At 36.3% G+C, this 8,354-nt stretch overlaps 1 long non-coding RNA gene across 1 annotated transcript in view; it reads right to left on the minus strand.

Annotated features, from left to right (window-relative positions):
• The window catches only part of LOC102013534, an 18,007-nt gene extending 10,067 nt beyond the window's left edge, over positions 1-7,940 (minus strand). Inside the window, exons 1-2 of the long non-coding RNA XR_261620.2 lie at positions 7,817-7,940; positions 4,823-4,962 (exon numbers count right to left, since the gene is read on the minus strand). This is a non-coding gene — a long non-coding RNA (uncharacterized LOC102013534). The remainder of the gene's footprint in view (positions 1-4,822; positions 4,963-7,816) is intronic.
• Positions 7,941-8,354: the final 414 nt, after the last annotated feature.

Below are 8,354 nucleotides of genomic sequence, written 5' to 3' on the forward strand. Positions count from 1 at the left end.
AAACTTACCAACAAAGAAAGGCCCAGATCCTGATGGATGTGTAGATGAATTCTACAAGAAATTTACAGAAGATTTAAGGTCAAAAATCCTCAAACTCTTTAATGAAATTGAAAGGGAATCAATTCTCCCTCCAGTCATTGCTGGAGGCAAGTATTACCCTGATGCCAAAACGAGAGAAAAACCCTACCAAAACTAGAGAATGACCCAACCAAAAAGGAGAACTACAGACCAATCTCCCCAATGAACATAGATGCAAAATTCCTCAATAAAATACTAGCAAACAGAATGCAGCAAATCATCAAGAAGATTATACACCATGACCAAGTGGGATTCATCCCAGGAATGCAGGGGTAGCTCAATATATGCAAATCAATAAATGTAATACATCATATCAACAGAGCAAAGCTAAAAATCAAATGATTATCTCAGTAGATGCAGATAAAGCTTTTGATAAAGTCCAACATTTATTCATGATAAAAACCCCACAGAAAGTTGGCATAGATGGACTTTACCTCAGTCTGGTTAAAGCCTTCTGTGAGAAACCAACAGCCAACATCACACTAAATGGACAAAAACTGAAAGCTTTCACTTTAAAAATCAAGAATAAGAAAAGGATGTCACCACTCCTATTCCACATAGTTCTGGCAACATTAGGCAGAGCAATTAGACAAGAGAAATAAAAGGAATAAGGATAGAAAAAGAAGAAGTGAAATTAACATTATTTGCAGATGACCTGATACTCTATGTAGAAGACCCCAAAAACTTCACCAAAAGACTCCTAGAATTAATAAACAAATTCAGTAGCATAGCTGAATACAAAGTCAACACTCAAAAATCAATAGCATTCCTATACACAAACAACAAACACACTGAGATGGAAATTATGGAAATCATACCTTTCACTATAGCATCCAAAAATTTGAATACTTAGGAATCAATCTAACAAAAGAAGTTAAAGATGTATACAGTGAAAATTACTGTACTCTGAAAAAAGAGATAGAAGAGGATTTCAGTAAATGGAAAAATATTCCTTGCTCATGGATAGGAAAAATCAACATTGTAAAAATGACCATACTCTCAAAACTGTTATACATATTTAATACAGTCCTGATCAAAATACCATTAGCATACCTCACAAATCTAGAGAAAACATTCCTAAAATTCATCTGGAACCAGAAAAAAAAACCTACAATAGCAAAGACAATCCTGGGCAACAAAGGCAAGGCAGGAGGCATTACAGTCCCTGATTTGAAATTATACTATAAAGCTATAGTGATAAAATCAGCATGGTACTGGCAAAAAAAAAAAAAAACAGACCAGAGGATCAATAGAGTAGAGTAGAAGATGCAGTTGCAATTACAAACACACTATACCAACTTATCTTTGACAAAGGAGCCAAATATGTTCACTGGAAGAGTGATAGCCTCTTTAATAAATGATGCTGGAAAAATTGGCTTTTCAAATGTGAAAGACTAAAACTAGACCCATGTGTATCACCATGCACTAAAATAAAGTCAAACTGGATCAAAGATCTAAACATTAGAACAGAAACACTAAATCTACTAGAAGAGAAAGTAGGTAGAAATCTTGAAGACATAGAAATAGGCAGAGAGTTTATGAACAAAAGCCACACTGCAGGGGAAATACTTCAAAGGATCAGTAGCTGGGATCTCTTCTTACAGAAAAGTTTTTGCACATCAAAAGAAATCACCAACAGAGTGAGAAAAAATCCCATGAATTGGGAAAAAAATTTAGTCACTGTCCTTAGTCAAACAATTTCTATAGAATATATAAAGAAATTTTAAAAATCAGGCCCCCAAAATTAAAAGGCCCAATCCATAAATGGGCATCTGAGATAAATACACATCTCTCAAATGAAGAAACACAAATGGCACATACATATATGAAAAAATGTTCAACATCATTGGTCATTTGAGAAATGCAAATGAAAACAACACTGAGATTCCATCTCACCCCAGAAAGAATGATGAACATCAAAAAATCAACCAATAACAAATAATGGCTTGACTCTGGGGAAAAAGGAACACTTCTCCATTGCTGGTGGGAATGTAGACTGGTGCAACCACTGTAGAAATCAGTGTGGAGATTTCTCAAAAAACGAGCATTAGAGGTCCCATTTGATCCAACTATTTCCCTTCTAGGTATTTTTCCAGAAGAATTGAAAACTATATACCACTGTGATATGTGTGCACCCATGTTTATAGCAGTACAATTTGTCATAGCCAAATCTTGGAAACAACCCAGATGACCATCAACTGAGGAATGGCTAAAAATGATGTGGTCTTTTTATACAATGGAGTACTGCTCAGCTACAAAGAAAGATAAACTCAAGGCTTTTATAGGTAAATGGTTGCAACTACAGACCATATTCGTAAGTGAAATAAATCAGACTCACATGTGTAAACATTGTATTATCTCCCTAGCATAAGACACTCAAAGCGTAAATAAGATCCAAAAAAAAAAAAAAAGAAAGAAAGAAAGAAAGAAATATGAGGTAAGAGTAGACAACTTAGCAATCCCTGCTATTCAGGTTCTTCTCTGAGGTAAACACGCTCATTTCCTCCAGAAAGAGGGACAAGCACCTTCCACTTGAAAGCAGGCCTTATGACTCCCTTCAGAGGAATGTCAGAAAGTCTGTCCTGAACTTTCCATTTTTCAAATTCTTTCAGGTGAAAATATTCAATATACCAAGTCACCATGTCTTGAGGAGGTATGTCCTGAGCCCCCATGTACTACCATCCCTGGGAGATGAGCTAACAAAGGAAAGAAGATGCCAAAACAGGCAACCAAGGGCAAGCACAAGAAACAAAACCATGAACAGTCTAAGTAATAAAGATGTGGGATGCAAAAGAACAGGAGCTTTAAATCAGGGAAAGACTGGTAGCTCAGTTAGCCATTGTGATCTTCAGATTGCAGGATGGGAATAAACCTTTTACTGTCTTGTCTTTTTTCCTTAGAACATACACTGAGAAACAGGGCTAGTTCTCTGAGAGTGGCCACCTTACTGAGATGATAGTACTGTTGAAATAACTCCTTTGGAATTCAGGGGTTGGGTGGAGGGGATTCTCCTTCTAACAATACAGTCTCAATCCTGAAAGTATAACCATTAGCAAAAGCAGCAGTAAAACATGTTTTAAGTTCTATCCTCAGTCACTGTTCTCCCTGTATTAGCCTGTTTTGCATTACTACGACAAAAAATGGTGAGTTGTTCTTCACTCACTAATGCATGTCTCACCTTCCCTATTCACACATCTTCTCAAGCAGATGTCTCTCCTCCCCTCTCTTTCTGTCTTGCTATCATTTATTTAGATGATGAACCCGTATAATGGGATGAGTTTGACTTAATGCTGCCAGAGTTGGAGATAAACTGCATTTCCTAGGGGCTATTCTGTGCTTCCCTTTGTGGTCAGGAAGAACTCTATGCAGTTCTGCATCAGCCTGACATGTCTGGCAGGCAGGGATGGCATTTCCTGAATAGGGAGGGAAGAAAGAAGTGAGGCAACACTATGTGCGGAAAGTATTGAGGAATGACCAGCAGAGCGTATGTGACTTCACACCCTTCCTTGGAAGGGTAAGCTTAGGACAAAGTAGAAGTAAAAATATTTTTTAAAAGGTTTAAGGGGGTTAATTGTTATGATGTCATAAACAAATGCTTAAAATTTATGTTCAATTGCAGGCTGTATTTCTTTAAATATAAATTGAGATTGAACCATTGATCCTACTTCTAAGAAAACTAGCTTTACACCCTTAAATTTTTGCTCAACCATATAAACAGCATAGGTACAGAAGACTTACAGAGGGTCCAAAAGAAAGCTAAAGTGATCACAAAGTGGACAAGCTATGAGAAGAGAGGCTCCTGGTGGGAAGGTTATGTTTAGCTATAGAAGATGCAGATTTGAGTACAGGAAGGAAAAGGGGCTTCTGGTAAATCTCCAACCCCTGAACACCCACAGCCTCAGGTATCTTCATATGTCAGGAAAAAGTCACAAACACCAACTTGAGATGAAACCAGGACAATTTGAAAATGAGCTGTGGTTTCATGTGCTGCCTGCCGTCACCCCTACCAGCTCCTCATTCTAGCTGGCCTCACTGTCTCAGCTTAGCTTCAGGCAATGGCTTTTATTAACTGACTATACCCTCCCATTTCCAGGATTTGAGCTCTTAACTATTTTTCAGAAAGAGGCAAGGAATTGTCCTTTGTATGATCTGTGAAGGAGTATAATGGCAGGGGGAGACAAAAACCATCTTGGGACTGATGGGAAGTGGGACTTCTTGGGACTAAGGGAACTGCTATAAAGGCTTGCAAACAACATACAAATAATTCCTTTTCCGTGGGAGAAAGTAGAGGGACCAGGGAGAAACAACAGTAGGGGAAAATACCACCAATCTTCTTGTAGCCGCTGAGCTTCTAAACAATCATCTATTTCCAGAAAGCAGTCACTGTCTAATGTGTTCACATAGGATATTGGCAAAAAAAAATTTTTCTCAGGAAAAAAACATTCTCCTCATAAACTTAGAAAAGTCATTGTGTTATATGTTCAAATTAAATTTTATTTTGGTTATACTTCAAGTCAAATCTACACTGGAGAAATAGTCCTGAGATCAGGCCAATTTAATAATTTAATCCAGAAAACTATCATATGGAATGTCTAGATTTTGGCTTCATTTCATTTCTGCATCTTATGCCATCTGTCCTGATGCTTCTCAAGAGTTCAGATGATTCATACAGTAAAGGACAAAGGAAATACTAATTTCCTCACATGACACTGCTGGATTAGATAACTGTGATTATCATTCTTACCTGTGAAAGTAAAGGTGATAAAGAATGCCTAAATGTTATTTCTCTAATGATTCTTTGTTTTTCCAGTAGATGTTGTCCCCAATTTGTAAAGTGAGTTTAAGGTGATATATATATATATACACACACACATATATATATATCTAGAGAGAGAGAGAGAATAAGGTGATATGGATATATAAAAAATATAAATATATATTTATTATTAGAAATATATTTTTAATAATACATTTATTATATATTGCATTATATATTTATAATATATAATATATTTACTATATATCTATCTCTAGCTATATTACACTAGGAAGCAGTTCCCATTGATTTACGAATTCACATTTCAGAATGGTTAAATACACACACCAGCATCTAAGCAGTTCACTGCATCAAAGCAGTTCACTGGGACTAGTTCTGGCAATGTTTATGGAAATAAGCAGAACTTGCTTCCCGACCTTCACGCACTTTATCCAATCCTTTTTTCTGCTTCCTCCATATGTGACAAATACCCTTAACTTACCACCCTTCTCTGAGTCTCCCTTTTCACAAACTCAAAAGCTAAAGAAAATGTTTGGAGAGAACAGATGACAGCAAATCAATGCTGGTTCGCATTTGTAGCATCATTGGTGCCTTTTTACGCCTAATGAATCTATCATTTATTGATAATCTTTAATTCATATTTATGGTAAGGCAGATATTTATGAAGCTTTTAGTAATTTACATAAAATATTTCATAACTAAAGTTAGAATTGATTTTGTCCATGTTTAGCTTTCAGTGCTGAAATCTTAGTGGACCAGAGACTAACGATCTGCTCTCCTTACCCTAAACTAACTTTTTCTTCATCCTTTCTTTCCTTTCCTCCCTGAGCAAACCTGCTCTGAGCAACTGCTGCTGTATAAGAAAAGAGCCCATAATGTAGATGAGGCAACATAAGGCAAACACATTACAAAATGGTAGGTCTAAGATAGTGATTTTTTAGTTATTATTAAGTTCATTAGTACAATTTAGATATACATAATGATCACATTCATCATAGGGAGTCTGTACCTGCACAAGATATATCTTGATTTCTTTTTTTTTGTTCTCCTCCCCTCCCTTTAACCCCTCTTCTCCCTTATTTACAAAGCTATGTTTCCATTTTGCCCTTTTCTCAATTTTTCTTTCCCTTTCTTTACCCCACCTCGGTTCCTCTTTCCTTTTAAATAATTATTTTCTATTTCACAGTATTTATTATTCATTTTTGCTCTTGTTTATACTTTCAGTTTCTCACATTGGAGAGACAATGTGATATTTACACATTTGTCCAATTTATTTCACTTAAGAGTATGGACTCAAGGTCCATCCATTTGGCTATAAATGTTTCTTGTTTATCTTTCTTTGTGGCTGAGTCATACTCACTTTTGCTCTTCAAATGTGGAACATTTTTCACAACCACATTCAAAGATTTCTCATTGAAATTCTTCAGCAATTTAAATTTCTATCTTCTCTAGAATTCAGAAATCTTTTTAGCAAAAGTTATGGCACTTCTAGTAACTTTTCTCTATGTTTTTGACTTGAAAGGTAAAAATAAATAAGCCCCCAAAATAACAAGATCATGGAAAGTTTATCACACCAACAAAATGTTATGTATCCTAGAGAAAAACAAAAAATTTCAGTCCAGAACTTTCCACTGTAACTCCAACTCCTGAGCACATCTATCTACAAATGATTCTTCTACATAAGAGCTATACATATGCATTCCTTCAGACCTCAATTCTGTGTTTAAAAGTGATTCTTGGCCCTTTACTGCTGTTTAATTATTTGAAATGTATGATTTATAAGTATTTATAAATCATTCTACCAGAAAGTGAGGATTGTGACTTTTATTACTTATCCCAGCCAATGTGAAAAACCAGAAATTAGGCTTCTATCCACTAGGTGATGGTTTTCCAGTTCAGAGAGGCATCACCCTTATACCCAAAGAAAAGTGTACTACAGTCTCCCAAGTAGAACCTTTTGTTCTCTCAACCCTAACCTAACTATTATGCAGCATGAACTAGCTCTAGGAACTTATTCTATAATCAAATGTGACCATTGCTTGGTAGAATTCTTCTGTAGAAGCAAAGTTCCTGTTAACTCAAAGTAAGATTTAAAAACCTAATCGCTAGAAATATACACAATTTCTGTGTTACCTTTCTCTAGCTTATTTGCTATCAACAATAAGCATCAAATTCTACAAAAACAAGATAAAAATTAAAAACAATATAAAACAAAATAACCCTTTGAAAAACTGTATTTGATATGGAAAAAAGAAGCATTTGGCAGGCAGCTGATCTCAGAAACGTCCTTTTAGTGGGCTGTTTCATCTACCAAGCTGATTTCCTCTATTTTCCTCTTTTTAAAGAAAGATTATACCCAGAAAGGGAATGAAAATGAAATATATTTAATTAATTTAACTCAGAAGACTAGGGAAGAGGAATATGATGCATTGGATACTGGGAAATTTCCTATTTACTTTAAAAATAAATACTCTATTAGACAAAGACTGGGGCTTCACTTAAAACATCTTACTAGGTTTAAGTAATTCTCATCTAGAATAATTCTTATTTAAATTATTAGAGTGGTATGTTGATTTCACCAACTGAGGGGACTCTGCAGTTATAGTTCTGGAAATGTTTTTTTTTACTTTCCCTTTGTAATATAAATTATGAGAAAACCTCTAGAATAAGAGAATATGAGGACACTTTTATCTTGAAAGCTGGGATATAAGTTAATAGTAACGATAAGACTTTCAGACGACCTCCAAATTGTTGGAAGTGGCTGGAGCTTGAAACTGGTCATATGTGTGAGGGCAGGACAGAGCCAGAGTGCCTCAAGCAGTTCAGCTACACCAGTCTTGGGAAAAACATCCTGCCCAGACAATTTCAGTGATTAGTTGCTAGGCAACCTTGTGTCTCGCGATACTAACTTCTCACGAGTATAAGTAAACGCCCCTACTGTTGGTGTTCAGGTCCGCTTACCCATCATGTAAAGAGGTTGCTTCCACCTGACCCAGTTATTTGTCTTTCGTCTATCTTTTCCTCATTCTTGCCACCATTCCTTCCCAGGGTACAGCAAACACACAATGAGTCACATTTGGAGCCTGAACAGGTACACCAGGTAGGATACAGGTGGGCCGTGAGAACGCTTCCCATGATCGCACAATGGCGGGGAACTCATTTGTGAGAGCTAGTGTTCAGCACTGGAGTGCATGGCACAGGCACATCGGGGTAAAGCGTGGGGATGGTGGCTCATTAGGGCCAGAAATGGGTTCACTAGGACCAGAGAGACAAATGAGTTTAACGAGAGAAATAGGCTTAAAAGAAGCCAAAAGGAGAAAGGTACATTGAATTAGTAGTAATTAAAAATGGGAGTTTCAAGAACCACAGATGTTTATAGATGTATATAAAAATGTTTATTGCTTTCTTGGTTCCTGTGTTTACTTTTCTTCTCTGGATTGTGGTTAGAAGGGGTTTTACAACCACAAAGGATTCAGTTGGGAACTGCACCTTAAAATCA

This window comes from Chinchilla lanigera, unplaced genomic scaffold (genome assembly GCF_000276665.1).
Source record: "Chinchilla lanigera isolate Chin_1 unplaced genomic scaffold, ChiLan1.0 scaffold00033, whole genome shotgun sequence".
NCBI classification, from domain to species: Eukaryota; Metazoa; Chordata; class Mammalia; order Rodentia; family Chinchillidae; genus Chinchilla; species Chinchilla lanigera.